We start from the raw sequence: 19262 nt of genomic DNA on the forward strand, positions 1-19262 counted from the left end.
ACATATGTCCAGTTGAATATGGGTAGCATGAGTTATTATTGTTGACATCACCCTTGAGGTGAATACGTTGGGAGGTGAAACTATAAGCCCCTATCTTTCTATGTGTCCGGTTGAAACGTTTTGCTCATGTGTATGCGGTGAGTGTTAGCAATCATAGAAGACTATATGAAGGTTGAGTATGTGGACTTGCCTAAAGGCTCCGATACGTGCCCCTTCCTGAAAAGATGATGAATTGTAGTTGCAAAGTTGACTGAGAACATAGTTTGTTGGTTTCCAATAGGGTTTATGCTTTATACTTCGGTAGTGTGATGAATTGTTACTTATTCATGAGAAGTCTATGATAGAAGTTCTATGATAAAAGTTTTATGTTAAAGTTTGTTGCTGTTATAATAATTCACATGATGCTTCTATGTCCGTATTTTGTTTTTATCGATACCTCTCTCTCTAAACATGTGGACATGATTTTCGATTTTGGTTTTCGCTTGAGGACAAGCGAGGTCTAAGCTTGGGGGAGTTGATACGTCCATTTTGCATCATGTTTACCTATTGTTATTTATAATGTTTTTATGCATAATAATGTTTTTGGAGTAATTCTAATGCCTTTTCTCTCATAATATGCAAGGTACACACAAAGAGGGAGAATTCCGGCAGCTGGAAATCTGGACCTAAAAGAGCTACACCAGGCTACCTATTCTGCACAACTCCAAATGAGCTGAAACTTCACGAGAATTTTTTATGGAATAAATAAGAAATACTGGAGTAAATAACCACCGGAGGGGGGGGCACCTGGTGAGCACAAGACACCAGGGCGTGCCTGCCCCCCAGGCGCGCCCTGGTGGGTTGTGCTCAGCCCAGCCCACCTCCGGTGCCCATCTTCTGGTATATAAGTCATTTTGACCTAGAAAAATTAAGGAGAGGACTTTCGGGATAGAGCACCGCCGTCTTGAGGCGGAACTTGGGCCGGATCACTTTTGCCCTCCGGCGGAGCGATTCCGCCGGGGGAACTTCCCTCCCGAAGGGGGAGATCATCGTCATCATCATCACCAACAACTCTCCCATCTTGGGGAGGGCAATCTCCATCAACATCTTCAACAGCACCATCTCCTCTCAAACCCTAGTTCATCTCTTGTGTTCAATCTTTGTACCGGAACTATAGATTGGTGCTTGTGGGTGACTAGTAGTGTTAATTACATCTTGTAGTTGATTACTATATGGTTTATTTGGTGGCAGATTATATGTTCAGAACCAATATGCTATTTAATACCCCTCTGATCTTGAGCATGATTATCATTTGTGAGTAGTTACTTTTGTTCTTGAGGTCACGGGAGAAATCTTGGTGCAAGTAATCATGTGAACTTAATATGTGTTCGATATTTTGATAGTATGTATGTTGTGATTCCCTTAGTGGTGTCATGTGAACGTCGACTACATGACACATCACCATATTTTGGCCTAAGGGAATGCATTGTGGATTAGTTATTAGATGATGGGTTGCGAGAGTGACAGAAGCTTAAACCCTAGTTTATGCGCTACTCCGTAAGGGACCGATTGGATCCAAAAGTTTAATGCTATGGTTAGAATTTATTCTTAATACTTTTCTCGTAGTTGCGGATGCTTGCGAGGGGGTTAGTCATAAGTAGGAGGGTTTTTCAAGTAATAACAGCACCTAAGAACCGGTCCACCCACATATCAAATTATCAAAGTAGCGAACACGAATCGAATCAACATGATGAAAGTGACTAGATGAAATTCCCATGTACCCTCATGAACACTTTGCTTATTATAAGAGACCGTTTTGGCCTGTCCTTTGCCTCAAAAGGATTGGGCTACCTTGCTGCACTTTTGTTACTACTATCATTACTTGCTCGTTACAAATTATCTTGCTATCAAACTACTCTGTTACTTCCAATTTCAGCGTCTGTAGACATTACCTTGCTGAAAACCACTTGCCATTTCCTTCTGCTCCTCGTTGGGTTCGACACTCTTACTTATCGAAAAGGCTACAATTGATCCCATATACTTGTGGGTCATCAACATCTCACCCAAAACTTGAAAACTTCAATCACACAAAACTTAACGGAACTTCGTGAGATAGGTTAGTATGATAAAGACAAATCATTCACTTTGGCACTGTCAAAGACAAGATTCATAATTGTTCTCACACAATTCCTACTGTACCTTATCATTTCCACAATTTATATTGAGCAATATAAGCAACAGAAACTAGGAAACAAGCAAACTATGCATTGAAAATAGAATCTGTCAAAAACAGAACAGTCTGTAATGATCTGGACAATGACCATACTTCTGTAAGTTCAAAAATTCTGAAAATTTTAGGAAAATGTAGAAAATTTGTGTATCAATCATCTGTAGAAAATTCATAATTTTATCACATTCCAGTGAATTTAAAAAATTCTGTTACTGGGCGCAAAAGTTTCTGTTTTTGCACAGAATCAAGTCAACTATCATCGACACTATCCCAAAGGCTATACTTGCTACTTTATTGAAACAAACACTATAAAACATGATTAATACAGTAGCTTAATCATGTGAAAACACAAAAACAGTAGGTAAAAGTGTTGTGCTGTCTCCCAATGAGCATTTTTATTTAATGCCTTGTTAGCTCGGCATGATGATTTCAATGATGCTCGCAAAAATGTAAAGAATTGAATCATAATGAGAGCATCATGAATCACATGGCAAGCACATTTAAGTCTAACCCACTTCCTATGCATAGGGATTTTGTGAGCAAACAATTTATAGGAACAAGAATCAACTAGCATAGGAAGGCAAAACAAGCAAAACTTCAAGATTTTTAACACATAGAGAGGAAACTTGATATTATTGCAATACCTACAAGCATATGTTCCTCTATCATAGTAATTTTCAGTAGCATCATGAATGAATTCAACAATATAACTACCACATGAAGCATTCTTTTCCTGATCCACATGCATCAATTTTTTATTACTCTCCACATAAGCAAATTTATTCTCATGAATAGTAGTGGGAGCAGACTCAACAAAATAACTATCATGGGAAACTTGATTGGCACAATCCAGTTGAAAATTAAAATCACGATGACAAGTTTCATGGATATCATTATTCTTTATAGCATACATGTCATCACCATAACCATCATAGATAGCAACTTTGTTCTCATAATCAATTGAAACCTCTTCCGAAATAGTGGGTTCATCATTAAATAAAGTCATGACCTCACCAAATCTACTTTCGTCAATATAATCATCATAAATAGGACGCATGCTTTCATCATAATAAACTTTCTCATCAAAACTCGGGGGACTAAAAATATCATCTTCATCAAACATAGCATCCCCAAGCTTATGGTTTTTCATATCATTATCATCATGCATAATCAAAGAATTCATACTAACAACATTGCAATCATGCTCATCATTCAAATATTTCATGCCAAACATTTTATTGAATTCTTCTTCTATAAATTGAGCATAATTTTCCTTTCCATCATTTTCAAGAAAGACATGATAAAGACGAATAATATGAGGCAACCTCAATTCCATTTTTAGTTTTCTTTTATAAACCAAACTAGTGATAAAACAAGAAAGTAAAAGATTGAATTGCAAGATCTAAAGATATACCTTCAAGCACTCACCTCCCCGGCAATGGCGCTAGAAAAGAGCTTGATGTCTACTACACAACTTGTTCTTGAAGACTCGTGTTGGGCCTACAAGCGCAGATTTTTGTAGGACAGTAGCAATTTTCCGTCAAGTGGATGACCTAAGGTTTATCAATCTGTGGGAGGCGTAGGATGAAGATGGTCTCTCTCAAACAACCCTGCAACCAAATAACAAAAAGTCTCTTGTGTCCCCAACACACCAAATACAATAGTAAATTGTATAGGTGCACTAATTCGGCAAAAAGATGGTGATACAAGTGTAGTAATGATAGTAGATATTGATTTTTGTAATAGGAACAATAAAAAACAGAAGGTAGCAAGTAACAAAAGTGAGCACAAACGGTATTGCAATGCTTGAAAATGAGGCCTAGGGTCCGTACTTTCGCTAGTGCAATATCTCAACAATGCTACTCCCTCCTTCCATCTATATAGGGCCTAATGCGTTTTTTAAGACCGCCTTTGACTATTGACAAGATTAATAGTACATGACATGGATAATATGAAAATTATATCATTGAAAGCTCCTTTCAAATACGAATTTGACGGTATGATTTGTGTAAGTTGCATGTCATATATTATTGCTCTAACATTTGGTTAAAGTTAGTCTTGAAAAACGCATTAGGCTCTATATAGATGGAAGGAGGGAGTAATATAATTGGATCATATAACCATCCCTCAACGTGTGATGAAGAATCACTCCAAAGTTCTTATCTAGCGGAGAATATAAGAAGAAAATGTTTGTAGGGTACGAAACCACCTTAAAGTTATTCTTTCCGTTCGATCTATTCAAGAGTTCGTACTAAAATAACGCAAACTTATTCTTTCCGTTCGATCTATCCAAGAGTTCGTACTAAAATAACACCATACGATACGCAACAACCAACTCTATTGTCACCTAGATACTCCAATGTCACCACAAGTATCCATGAGTTAATTATATGATACGCATCAAACAATTTCAGATCCATAATACTCGATCCAACACAAAGAACCTCAAAAAGTGCCCCAAGATTTCTACCGAAGAAACAAGGACGAAAACGTGCATCAACCCTTATGAATAGATTACCCCAATGTCACCTCAGGAATCCGCGAGTTGAGTGCCAAAACATATATCAAGTGAATCAATATAATATGCCATTGTCACCACGGGTATTCATATGCAAGACATATATCAAGTGCTCTCAAATCCATAAAAATATGCAATCCGATAAACAAAATCCAAAAGGGAAACTCAATTCATCACAACAAGATAGAGAGGGAGAAACACCATATGATCCAACTATATTAACAAAGCCTGCGATACATCAAGATCGTGTCATCAAGAACACGAGAGAGAGAGAGAGATTAAACACATAGCTACTAGTACAAACCCTCAGCCCCGAGGGTGGACTACTCCCTCCTCATCAAGGTGGCCATAGGGATGATGAAGATGGCCACCGCTGATGATTTCCCCTCCAGCGAAGTGCCGGAACGGGGTCTAGATTGGTTTTCGTGGCTACAGAGGCTTGCGGGGCAGAACTTCTGATCTATCGACTACCCTAGGGTTTTCTGAATATTTGGAAATTTATAGGGCGAAGAGGCGGTGAGGGAGGTCATCGAGGGGGGCACAACCCCCCTGGGCGCGCCTGGCCTCCTGGCGCGCCCATGTGGGTTGTGCCCACCTCGGGCCTCCCCTCTAGTACTTCTTTGGCCCACAGGGTGTCTTCTGGTATAGAAAAAATCTCCAAAATGTTTCACTGCGTTTGGACTCCGTTTGGTACTGATATTCTGCGAAGTAAAACAACAAGCAAAAAACAGCAACTGACACTGGGCACTATGTCAATAGGTTAGTCTTCAAAAATAATATAAAGTTGCTATAAAATGATTGTAAAACATTTAAGAATGATAATATAACAACATGAATACTTCATAAATTATAGATACGTTGGAGACGTATCACCCTTACTCTCATCATGTCCCATTTTCTGCCCAAACGCTATCAAACCGGGTGTTAGAGCATGACCAACAGTTTGCGTAAAAAACTCTCTCTAAACATGGTAAATGTTATGTCGTGTCCATATAATCTTGGGGAGGTTGACATGTGAGCCTCTTTTGCAGTTCGTCTAAAAATCTTTCCTTAAAAATGGTATTTGGTGACGGCGGGCTTCGGCGGCCGCGGACAGCGGATTGCGGTGGTCGGGCTTGCGGGTGGGCGGCGTGACATCGGCGGTCTGTGGCGAGCCGACGGGCAAGCGATGCGACAACGATGATCAGCGTTGGCTGCAGTGGTGTGTGGCGGCATCAGGACGGTCGGCGGCGATGACACTGTCGCCAGGTCCGGCGACGGTGTCGCAATAAGTCCAGCAGCAGCGCGGCGGATTCCGGCGACGGCGCATTGATGTGACAGTTTTACGGGAATGTTTAGAGGATGGGCCATCTCTTCCTAGATGACGAGGAGTTGTGTTGATTCATAGTGGGACCCTTATATTTTTGGCTTTTACGGAAACTATTCGAGCATTCTTTTGCCTAATTGTCTAACATTAAATAAATAGTTTGTCTAATTCACATCTAGATGTTTTTTAAGGATGTCATATTTAAGCTCCCACAAATATATAATGCAACAATAAAAAATAAAATAAAACTAGAAAAAAAATAAACCACAAACAGAGTGAGCATCAGCTTAGAGATGTGTCCTAAACAAATCCACAAACAAAACTTTCCTTACTGAAAGGGAAACAGTTGGTGATGCTCTGAAGCTAAATTGCTGGTAAGAAAGTTCGAGACCTTTAAATGATAAATGAAGAACCGGAAGTAGGACACACTTTGGTCTTCGCTCCGCCGCTCAGTTCGACGAAATGCCGCATTGGTTCCCTCCTCAGGCAGGCTGTCTCCGTGTACACATCCCACCCCTTCCCCCACCCTTCCCCTTCACATGGACACGGTGGAGCCGTGGAGGTCCTCCGGCGAGACACTACGATGGCGCTCAAAGAAGTTCTGCTGCGCGTGCGATATGGCCTCGGGTCCTCTGCGCCGTTTTCCAGGAGAAAGTATGAGGATAGAGGGCCACGTCAAGGCGAAAGCGCCCACCTACGAGGCCGCACTCTTGCCTCGGGTACTATTGGGTGAACGTTTGTTGGGCGCTGCTCGCAAGGTGCTCGACCAAATGCCCAGGTAGGGAGTGTCGACTGAAATATTCTTTGTCCTTTTCTTTATCTCACAATGGAATTAAGCTTGACGTTGAAGTTTTTAGGTTGTAAATCTAATTTTCATATGATAATTATGTGAAAAATATCAAAAAGCTTCTAAGTTTTGTCATGATATTCTGCCATTTATTTTTCACTTCTGATGCATCACTATTTGAAGGCTGAATGGTAGTTCATTATCTTGCTGCTTGATGTATATGGATTAGTTGTAGAATTGCTTGTGTCCAGTGGCAATTTCAAATATTGTATAGCAGCATTAGCACTAAATATAAATTCAAGTGCACAGTCACTGTAAATAAAATGAAAAATCTACGCCACTCCAAAAGAAAAGGTTGCTTCTGTGCTGCTTTAAAATGTCTGAAATGTTTCTCTTCTCCCATTGGATCCCATGCTGAACAATTTAACCAGATCAGAATAACAAGTCTGCTAATCTAGAAATAATAATGCCTCTGCTAGTGACAAGTTGTTAATTTTATTATTTCCACTGGATCCTATGCTAAACAATGTAACCCGATCAGAAGAACAAGTCTGCTAATCTAATCTGCGAGTGACAGGTTTTTAGTATTATATCCGGATCTGAATTTGACCAACCTTTCAGCCTTTCCATTGTCTGGTCCGAAGATAGAAAATAAGAAAGCATGCTGGCCCTACTATTGCTGCTGATAAACAGCCAGAAGCCCAGAAACGACATCCCCGTTGATCATAGACGGAAGAAGTATTGAACTTCCGGTACTTTTTCAGCGTTGTCATCCTAATTTGATTCCTTCACATCCAAGATCTGGTGTTTAGCCTTGCTCCAAGTAAAGCCATAGCCTCCAAACAGATGGTGCATATGAATCAAGGACAAGGGGAAACAAGCTATGCACACAACTCCAGTATCCAGGTATAGTCCCCTCTCGATTAGTTCACTAATACTGTTTCTGTGGCATGTTGATCTGTTCTTGACACTTGGCTTTTCAAAACTGTTTCGTCAAGTACTTGTTCACAATATAGCCTATGTTATTGACATTTAAAAGAAGAATCAGGGAAGTTAAAAAATCATAACACTTAGCTATATTAGACTCGATTTTCTGAAGAATTATAACTCGATTGTAGAACTCTCAGCAGAACAGGATGAAGCCCCTGATAGAAGCGGCCATCATTGACTTGTGCGGCAGCAGAAGCACCTTGTTCCCCGAAAAGATGCTGATTGCGGACTTGGGCTGCTCTTATGGCCCAAATGCGCTAGCACTGGTATCGACTGCCGTCAAGGCCATCATCAACCATTGCCTTCAGTTCCAGCAACCACCACCCGAAGTGTGTGTGCTCCTCAATGATCTTCCTGACAATGACTTCAACACGGTGGTGAAGAGCCTGGTCACGCTCCGTCAAAATAACAACAAGCTTGTTGTTGTGACCGGTGTAGCACCGGGGTCATTTTACGAGAGGCTCTTCACTAGTGACTCCTTGCATCTTGTCTGCTCGTCCAACAGCTTGCATTGGCTCTCCATGGTGTGAATTTATCACCCTTCAATGGATCTATCCATTGCACTACTTGTTGATTTTGTAAAAGAAACCTTATCCTCGCAGGCTCCCGAAGATCTGACGATGAACCAGATCCCTGCGTACGACATGGATGAGCATGCTAGGCGTGAAAGACTCCCTATGAGGCTTATGCACGTCAGTTCAGGAAAGATTTCATACTTTTCCTGGAGCTGAGAGCCAAAGAATTGGTCCCAGGAGGCCGAATGGTTGTTTCCCTTGTAGGGCGGCCTTCTAATGTAAAAGCCTCCAAATTCTTTCACCTTTGGGAAACTCTAGTTCAGATTCTAAGTGTCATGGCCTTAGAGGTACATTTTTTTCTAGTATTGCATTTTATCATTCTCGAATGAACGTGTGAGTATCTGAACTCCCGATCTTATGGTATGGTTGACAGGGTGTGATCGACAAAGCGAAGTTTGATTCTTTCTATGTGCCGGTGTATGGACCCTCGGGTGAAGAGCTGAGGGAGATCATCCAAGACGAGGGCTCCTTTTCCATCAGGGATATGCGGGTATATGACGCTACAACTGATATGGACAGCATGCTCTTCATCCCAAGCTCGTTTGTGAATTATCTGAGAGCCATATTTGAGCCGATAATAGTCGAGCATTTTGGAGAGGTCATGGATGAATTTGTGAGGATCGCGGAGCGGCGCTGGAGCCTCGAGGGCAGCATGCAAGACGAGCGTGCTAGAAATCCACGAGCTATGCTGGCTGTATCCCTTGTAAAGGCATGATTATCAGGTACTCCCTCCGTCCCATAATGTAAGACGTTTTTTGACACTAGTGTAGTGTCAAAAAACATCTTACATTATGGGACGGAGGGAGTACTTTATAGCACACCACATTTGGTTAGGTTTATTGCTTTATTTGAGGTGACAATGTGTGCCAACTTCATTGTGTAAACTACATCCTGTATGGTGTTCTGTGAAGATATTCATCGACGCTCAAGAGATTAAGAATGAACTATCATTTATATAGATTAGCAGAATGTTGTTGCCCACCAACTTGCTCAGCTAGCTAGGCCTATAAAACATTGTGATGTATTGCGCATGCAAATTCTGCCTGAGTTTGTGTCTTGTATCTGTTTTAGTAACTGCAATGAGATTGAAGAAGACGGTAGATCAAAGTACCGATGGTCCCTACTAGTACTACTTGCCGTATGATCCATATAAATTATGTGATGCTCCTACTTTAGTGAATGTTCTTATCACAGAAAGATCTAGAAATTCACAGAAGTCGATCTAGGTCTAGGTGCACTTGGTCTGGGCTAAGCTAAACCAATATGAACATAAGCTAAATACACTCACAAGTTTGAATGGCAAAAGATTGCTAAAAACAAAAGCAAAAGGAGGACTGGAAGTAGGACTTGGATCGGCTCGACTGCCCGCCACCAGTTCGATGAAATGCGGCGTACCCTCATGGCGGAGTCGCTTGTGTTGAGTTGTAAACTTTGTACACTTGTAACGTTGTATTGTCACGCCTTGTAACGATCCTAGATATAGGATCTGAGCTCTCCCGCATGGCCTGCGTGCCTAACATCTCGGGACTCTCTCTCCCTCTCTATGTATACTCCTGTTGTAACAGAGACAATCAAGGCAATCATAATACACTTTCCAACTTGGTATCAGTCGCCAGGACCCTCTCCATGGCCGCCACGAGCTTGGTCACGTCGCCGGGCACCCTCTCCTCTTCCTCCTCGGCACCTGCCGCCGGCACCTCCCCGGCCACTGCCCCGACCACCCCTCCCTTCGTCTTCGGCACGTCCCCCACCCTCTTCAGCGGCTCCTTCCCCGCCACGGCCTCACAGTTTGCCCCCCTCTTCACCACCGCCGGCTCCTCCCCTGCGCCCTCGCCGGCCCCCACCGCTCCTCATCCGATTTTCCGTGATCACATCACAAACCACATTAAGTACCTCCTCCACCCTGCCGATCACAATTATCATAAGTGGAAGACTTTCTTCCTGATGGTCCTGGTTCGCTACGGCGTCTCGTACCTTCTCGACCACCCTCCACCTCCCAATGCTCCGTCCCAATACCTTGAGCTCGATGCCCATATCGTTCTGTGGATCTATGCCACTCTCTCGGACACCATGTGCGACCACGTTGTCGGCGCCACCACCACCTACGTGCTCTGGCATAAGATCAAAGCTTTCTTCCTCGCCAATCGCGACGCCCGCTTCATGATCCTCAATCGCCAATACCGCAATCTCAAGCAGGGTGATCTCTCGGTGTCGGAGTACGCCCGCCGTCTCAAACTCCTCACCGACGCCCTCGCTGACATCGACCACGCCGTCACCGAGGTGGATCTCACCATGCAGTTTCTTCACGGCCTCGACAAGCGGCTCGACACCATCCGCGTCGTCCTCGGCGACCAGGGCCTTCCCTTCGACACCGTCCTCTCTCGTGTTGTCCTTGCGGAGGAGTCGCAGGCACAGTGCGCGGCGGAGGAAGGCGCCTCCGCGTTCGCCATGACGGGCGGCAGCTCTTCGGGCGGCGGTTCCTCGGCCGGCTCCTCTGGTGGTCGCGGCTAGGGCGATCGCGCGGCCGACCGCTCCCATGATCGCGCCCCCGACGCCCACCATCCGCCGCCCACCTCATCTGGCCGCGGGCGTGGTGACTGTTCTGGCGACGGTGGTGACCGTGGGCGCGGGCGCGGGCGCGGTCGTGGCTGTGGGCGCGGTGACCAGTCCGGGCGCGGTCAGCAGGCCCCTCCGTTCTCTCCCTTCACGGGGTATTTCGCCCCGTACGGGATGGCTCTCCCGACGCCCCGCTCTGGCTGGATCCCGCCGAACGCCGCCGGTGTTCTTGGACCCCGCCCCAGTGCTCATGCTCAGGCGTACTCTACCTTCACGCCCACTCCGTACTATCAGGCACCGCAGCCGTCGTGGGATCACTTCGCCATGCTCAACGCCGCTTTCAGCAACGACGGCTACGCCACGCCGCCCGCCCCCGAGTGGTACCTCGACAGCGGCGCGTCTTCGCACGTGACGGGCACCCAAGGTAACCTGACCTCGTTAAGTTCTTCATTTTCGCATTTACCTTCTAGCATTGTTGTCGGTAATGGGCATTCTCTTCCCGTCACTGCCACCGGCTCTGCCACCCTCTCTCCTCACGACTTTCGCCTTACTGACGTTCTTGTTTCTCCCAACGTAGTCACTAGTCTCATATCCGTTCGTAAATTCACTAAAGACAATTCTTGCTCTATTGAATTTTACCCGTGTGGTTTTCTTGTGAAGGATCTTCACACTCGACGAGTTCTCATGATCTCCGTTAGCCACGGCGATCTCTACCCCTTCGTTGGCAATAAACCGGCGCCGGCGTCCGCTCTCCTCGCCGCCACCTCCTCGGACTTGTGGCATCGTCGCCTTGGGCATCCCGGCGCACACACATTTTCTTCTATCGCAAACCAGTTTCTTCCCGATTGTAATAAGGCTCCTCACTCCCCTTGTAATGCATGTCAACTTGGACGCCAACCCCGTTTACCTTTTTCATCTTCCTTTAGTAGAACATATGCTCCCTTTGATTTAATACATTGTGATTTGTGGACATCACCTGTTGTTAGCTTCTCTGGTTTCCAATACTATCTTGTGGTGCTTGATGATTTTACGCATTTCTGGTGGACATTTCCTCTTGGCAACAAATCTGACACGTCCACCGTCCTCCAACGCTTCTTTACGTTTGTGCATACACAATTTAACGTGATCATCAAGAGCATGCAGTGTGACAATGGTGGTGAATTCATCAACTCATCCCTTTGCACCTTCTTCTCCTCCAACGGCATTGCCTACCGCTTCTCGTGCCCCCATACCTCTCCTCAAAATGGTAAAGCCGAACGTATGATTCGTACCACAAACGACGTCATGCGCACACTTCTTCTCCAAGCTAACCTCACGCCCCCTTTTGGGTCGAAGCTATTCACACGGCTACCTACCTCCTAAACCGGCGTCCCTCCCGGGTCATTGCGCCGCATACACCTCATTCTCTCCTCTACGGCGTCCCCCCCACATACGACCACCTACGAGTCTTCGGTTGCCTCTGTTTTCCAAACCAATACGCCACCATGCTTAATAAACTCGCCCCCCCCCCCCCCCCGCTCTTCCCGCTACGTCTTCCTTGGTTATGCCCTCGAACACAAGGGGTACAGGTGCTTTGACCTTGCCACACGCCGTGTGATCGTCTCACGCCATGTTGTTTTCGACGAAACCATCTTCCCCTACGCCAGCCACACACCAGACCACACCTTCCCCACGTCCACAATCAATCCCCATGCAACCCAGCCGCCCAGCCCAATCTTCCCACCGGGATCGACGCCACCTACCCCACCTGGACCCCCACCTCCACCAGCTTCCGCCCCCCACCAACCACCTCCTACCACGTCGCCCGCTAACCCCCCAACGGCCACCCCGCACCCGCTGCTGCGTCCCCCGCGCGCGGATCCATCTCGGATCACGCGCCCACCGGCGCACCAGCCTCGCCCGGGCCCGCCGCAACGCCCTCGCATCGCGCGCCCACCCCTGCGCCCGATTCGACTAGTTCCACCCCGTCGCTATCGGATCGCTCGCCCACCCGTGCGCCCACCTCGCCTGGTCCCGCCGGATCTACCTCGGTCCTTTCGCCCGCCCACGCGCCCAGTCCGCAGCCCACTGGCTCGCCCGGTCCCACAGAATCCGCCTCGGATCCCCCCTCACCTCGTACGCCCACGCCACCCCTTCCACCCCATGCAGTTCCGATACAGCCACCCGAGAATTCACACCAAATGACCACCCGTGCTAAAACTGGCTACTTAATGCCCAAATGTCTCTTCTTTGCCGACGCCTCCTCACCCATCTCACCTATTCCTCCCACGTATAAATCCGCCCTTAAGGATCCCCATTGGCGTCACGCAATGTTAGATGAGTATAATGCATTAATGAACAACTTCACTTGGTCTTTGGTGCCTAAGCCTACAGGTGCGAATGTGGTTACGGGCAAGTGGATCTTTCGGCACAAGTTCAACACGGACGGGTCTTTGGCACGGTACAAGACTCGGTGGGTCGTACGTGGCTTTACACAACAAGAGGGTGTGGACTATGGTGAGACATTCAGTCCAGTGGTCAAGCCAGCAACTATTCGGGTGGTATTGAGTCTTGCCACCTCTCACTCATGGCCCATTCATCAACTTGACGTCAAGAATGCCTTTCTCCATGGTGAGCTCAATGAAACAGTGTATTGCTCGCAACCGGCCGGTTTTGTGGACTCCTCCAAGCCGGATCATGTGTGTCTTCTCAACAAGTCACTCTATGGCCTCAAACAGGCTCCTTAGACGTGGTTCTTGCGCTTTCAAGCCTTCCTCGTCTCTCTTGGTTTTCGGGCATCCAAGAGTGACACCTCCCTATTCATCCTCCATCATGGTAACTCTCTTGCATATCTCCTAGTTTATGTGGATGACATCATTCTCACCGCAAGCTCACCACACACACTCACCCACATCATCTCCTCTCTGAAGCGAGAGTTTGCCATGACTGATCTCGGTGCCTTGCATCATTTCCTAGGCATCAATGTCACCACCACCCCAACCGGTCTCTTCCTTTGCCAACAACAATACACCCTCGAGCTTCTCGCGCGCGCCAATATGCTCTCCTGCAAACCCGTATCCACCCCGGTTGACACCAGCTCTAAACTGTCCTCGCATGATGGTGCTTTGCTCTCTAACCCTACCCACTATCGTAGCATCACCGGAGCTCTCCAATACCTCACCCTCACGCGCCCGGACATTACTTATGCCGTCCAACAGGCTTGCCTCTTCATGCATGCTCCACGCGACATCCATTGGCAGCTTGTGAAGCGCATTCTCCGCTACTTACAGGGTACATCCCATTATGGACTCCAGCTCTTCCGGTCTCCCTCCAAAGACCTCATTGCATACACTGATGCTGATTGGGCCGGGTGTCCGGACACGCGCAAGTCCACCTCCGGGTTTTGTGTGTTCCTTGGAGCCAACCTCATCTCCTGGTCATCCAAGAGGCAACCCACTATCTCCCGCTCCAGTGCCGAGGCTGAGTATCGTGGTGTTGCCAATTGTGTGGCTGAAACTTGTTGGTTGCGGCAACTTCTGCATGAGCTCAAGGTACCACCCACTCGTGCCGCCGTGGTGTATTGCGACAACATTAGTGCTTCCTACCTTGCGAGCAATCCGGTTCAGCATCAACGGACAAAGCATATTGAGATTGACTTGCACTTTGTTCGGGATCGAGTGGCTCTTGGCGAAGTACGTGTCTTGCATGTCCCATCCAGCTCGCAATATGCCGACATCTTTACCAAGGGCCTGCCCTCGTCAGTCTTCACCGAGTTTCGATCCAGCCTGAACATCCTGCCAAACGGAGTTCCGGCTGAAGGGGGGTGTTGAGTTGTAAACTTTGTACACTTGTAACGCTGTATTGTCACGCCTTGTAACGATCCTAGAATGTAGGATCTGAGCTCTCCCGCATGGCCTGCGTGCCTAACATCTCGGGACTCTCTCTCCCTCTCTATGTATACTCCTGTTGTAACAGAGACAATCAAGGCAATCATAATACACTTTCCAACTGCTTGTGCAAGTCACACTGATAGGTTGTCTTGTGCAAGAAGTTCTATTGCTTGGCAACATGGCCTTGTGGGGATCCGAGTTGGATGGACATGTCGTTGACACACTGCTCCGTGAGAAAGATAGATGGATGGTAGTGTCCAGGCGTCGAGCCGAACACACCCGTCTCTAAGGCTTTGTACCCTGTTACTACCTCTTAAGAGGTTGAGCAGGTCTGTTGGTTCATGGGAGGGTTCCAGGAGGATATTCAAGTAGGTATAATGCAAATGTAACGTGGTTTGCAAGTTGGAGTTCTTAAGGCAATGTACAGGGTCTTTAATCTGTGATGTACCAGCGCCTCCCTCTCTGAGTTCTTCAAGTCTGGGCGCATCTATGGGCATTCCTCCGCTAGCTTTGTTTCTTTGTCCCGGCAATGGAGCCTGTGAGCTACGCTCGTCGCATCACTTGGGAAGGCATGACCAGGTAACTGCTGTTTTTCTACTTGTTGGGTTTTTCTAAGGTACACCTTATTTGATGAGAACAATTAATTTCCTTCGATCTTTATGCTTGGTATGTAGAGTGCTGACCTGTTATACCCGCCTCAAGAGATAATAGTGCATCTTGACATTTCAAAAGGTGGCAATGATGCATGTCAACTTTCATACGGCACAAGCAGTTTTGAATGAACTGTCATTTATATCCATTGGCAAATGCTGCTGCCCAAGAACTGAGTCAACTAGCTAATTACATGTACAAAACACTGTGATGTTTGACTTCTTCAAAGGTTAAGTTATGCTGGTCAGTTAACTGCTCGAGATTGTAACACTTACTCTCTTTTTTGTGGCAAAACAGTCGTAACGTGTTATTTGTTTCCAAAGATTCTATTCGATCAGGAGATTAGGAATGAAACACAAAACAAAAACTTACAAGAGATTGGAGGGAGGATAACAGCAGAAACAGAACTGAAACTAAGTGCTCAGACTGCTTGTGATTGTAACACTTATTCTTAGTAGTCAATAGAGCTCTCTTTTCTCACGGAAAGATAACAATTGTGTTGTTTGTTCATGTAGCTCCTTACTAATAGCACGTAGTTAGTCTTGGTGATAATTGACGGTTTGACGCACTGTAATATTCACTGTGTGATCCATGACAATATTTGAACACTCCAATTTATTGTTCTTATTCAGTAAAGCCCATGGTGTTTGTGGTAATGCTACTAATGTACTGGAATTATGGTAAAAAAATGCTGGAAGTTCGATTAATATTCTGTTGCTATGCTCAACTGGAAGAGCCACTAAAATTTAACCATGTCAAATAACAGTTCTGCTGGTCTAAACAAATATCCTCTCTAGTAGTGACAAGTTCTTATTCTAGCTGGCCCTAATAGTAGTGACTGATAACAGATTGAGAAGCACGTTGACACTTTTACTGCCCCCAATAAGCAGCCAGAACAGTCATCCCAGTTGAGCATAGAAAAGAAGAATTGAACTTCCAGTGCAAGCGAAGCCATGGCATCAAAATAACAAGTCTGCCGGTATAAAACAAACTCTAGTAGTGGCAGGTTGTTGATGTATTATATATCCTGATTTGAATTTTACCTAATCTTTCAGTAAACCTTTCTATCAGCTGTCCCTAATTAAGATTGATAAGCATGTTTTTTTTTTGCGGGAAACCGTCGATCTATTCATCTTCAATCATGGCAGTACAACGAACACCAGAAATAGTAAAAATTACATCCAAATTCATAGACCACCTAGCGACGACTACAAGCACTGAAACGAGCCGAAGACGCGCCGCCGTCATCACCCCTCCCTCGCTGGAGCCGGGCAAAAAAAAAAGATGTTGACTCCTATTGTTCCACTCGATAGGCAGCCAGAACATCTATCCCCAGTACGCATAGAAAAAGAAGAGCTGAACTTTCAGTACATCGTTACCATCTCCATCCTAATCTTGCTCTCTCAGCTTGAAAGTCTCTGGAGGTTAGCCCTGCTGCAACCAAAGCCATGAGTCAAGGCCAAGGGCAAACTAGCTATGCTCCCAACTCCAGCATTCAGGTATACTAGCTATGCTCCAACTCCGTTATTCAGGTATCTCCTGAAATTTGGCTTCAGGAGACTGCCTTGTCAAGAATTTTATCATAGTATATATCTTATATTACTGAATTTTGAAATAACACCATAAAGAAAAATAAGATTTTTTTTCCTAGGACATCGCAAGAGATCTGCGTGTCAGTATATTAAGGTAGAGAGAAAAGTTCATTTACAAGAGCTTGGCAGGTATGGGCGCCACAAATTGTCGCCTCCCTGGCCCTACTCCACCTAGAACCCAGCCATCATGACATTACTCTATCTATTCTACCTCTCCCCACCAGACGCCACTACTCTATCTATTCTATCTTATTAAAGGAAAATAAGATCGCTATTATGACAGATTGAACTCGATTTTCTCAAGAAGTTTGTGATAGCGGACTTGGGGAGCTCCTCTGATCTGAAATGCGTTAGCACTGCTCTGGATCACTATCGAGGATTCGAGGCCACCTGCAGCCACTTTCTTTGGTTCCAGCAGACACCTCCGGAAGTCTGTGTACTCCTTAATGATCTCCTAGACAATTACTTCAACACAGTTGTGAAGAGCTTGGTTATGTTCCGACAAATCAACAAGCTTGTTGTTGTAACTGGTGTTGTACCAATATCATTCTATAAGAGGCTCTTCCCTAGTGGCTCCTTGCATCTTTTCTGCTCATCTAGCAGCCTTCATTGGTTCCCAAAGATGTGAGTTTGACACTCCACTCCAACAACCTTCATTCCTTCATTATCTGATTCCTTATCTCTTTTGAGTACCTACGTTGGCACGACTTCGTGCAGGTCCGGGGTGACTGTAGGCACTCGTTGGTCGACAGGGTCTGTCCACACCCGTATGAAGGTGCAGAGAACCATGGAGTTTTTCTCTTTACCCGGAGCACCAGGGAAGAGGAGAACAATCTGCATCGGCGCCTTCAGGAAGGGTGTACTTCCCGCCATCGCGCTAGGCTTTCGCCTTGGCACAAACTCCCCGCGTCCAGATTTGAGAGATCCAGGGCACCAGCCACCATGACGTGCACCACTCCCTAGCCGCCTATTCAGGAGTTCTATACCTGAGGCCGCAATTTCACCCTCTCTCATTGCTTGCACAAATAGAAGCAAACCAATTGCACCATACTCTTTATAAGCACAAGACACTAATGTTTGGTTTAACACAAGGAAATATCCAGAAAGACAGAAAAATACACCATTATAATACAAACACATCTTGTTTTTGGCATAAACTAAAAACTTTACAGATCCATCAACGATGCCATGAGACCAATCCGGGTATAGTCCCTGCTTCACCTTGCCGATGGGATAAATGTGGACACTAAGGCCACGGTATCACTCACCGGGCTTACCCTGACAGCGCTGTCCACACGGGCTTCTTCCAATGCAATGCTCTCCTTCAGCTGTGCCACCACGGCTGCCATTGTTGGCCTTCCAACAGCAGCATCTGCTGTACATGCAATTGCAGTGTCGACTAGTTTCCACATGGAGGTAACCTCGTAGGCACCACCAAGCCTTGCATCGGCGACTGAGGTGATGTTACCTGTGGCCATCTTCTGTTTCATGCGCTGAACAATGTGGCCATGGCCTGGCAGTATCGGAGGCTCGCCAGTAGCTATCTCCAGTAGAACAACACCGAAGCTGTAAACGTCGCTGCTCTCAGTGAGCCTGCCAGTGTGGTAGTACCTAAAAAACAACACATAAGACACATCTTGGTAAACCTAAATTCTGATTACGCACAATATGGAGTATTTATCTTCTTTGTTTCTTGCCCTGGTAAACTGGAGTAGTTTACTTCTCCTTACATGAAAAACAAAGTACGCAAACACTATAATATGCACAAAGGGACATACTCTGGGTCAAAGTAACCCGCTGATCCAGCCGCATTGGTTGATATGTGAGTCTGTGTTTCGCTAAGATAGGTTTTGCGGAGTCCAAAATCAGCTATTTTCGCCCGCAGATTTTGACCTAACAGAATATTGCTGGTCTTCACATCCCTGTGAATTATTGGCAGGCTGCATCCCTTGTGCAGATAATCCAGGCCTGAACATATCAAGCAAGTCCCAGAAAACTTGAGTGAAATGAAAAGCAAACAATCTATAACATATTCTCTTAAGCTAACAATAATCTTTTTTATTACATCATACCTTGTGCAGCTTCAAGCACAACTCGTACACGTGTTGCCCAGTCCAAGGTCTCATCACCATGTTTTCCTTCATATATGAGAATAGTAACAGTTACTCCCTCCGTTCACTACTATAAGAAGTTTTGGATATTCGATATG

The 19262-nt window shown here is 45.8% G+C and overlaps 1 pseudogene; it reads left to right on the plus strand.

Annotated features, from left to right (window-relative positions):
- Nucleotides 1–6442: 6442 nt before the first annotated feature.
- LOC109780080 (probable jasmonic acid carboxyl methyltransferase 2) lies at nt 6443–9437 on the plus strand (annotated as a pseudogene).
- Nucleotides 9438–19262: the final 9825 nt, after the last annotated feature.

This window comes from Aegilops tauschii, chromosome 5, assembly GCF_002575655.3.
Source record: "Aegilops tauschii subsp. strangulata cultivar AL8/78 chromosome 5, Aet v6.0, whole genome shotgun sequence".
NCBI classification, from domain to species: domain Eukaryota; kingdom Viridiplantae; phylum Streptophyta; class Magnoliopsida; order Poales; family Poaceae; genus Aegilops; species Aegilops tauschii.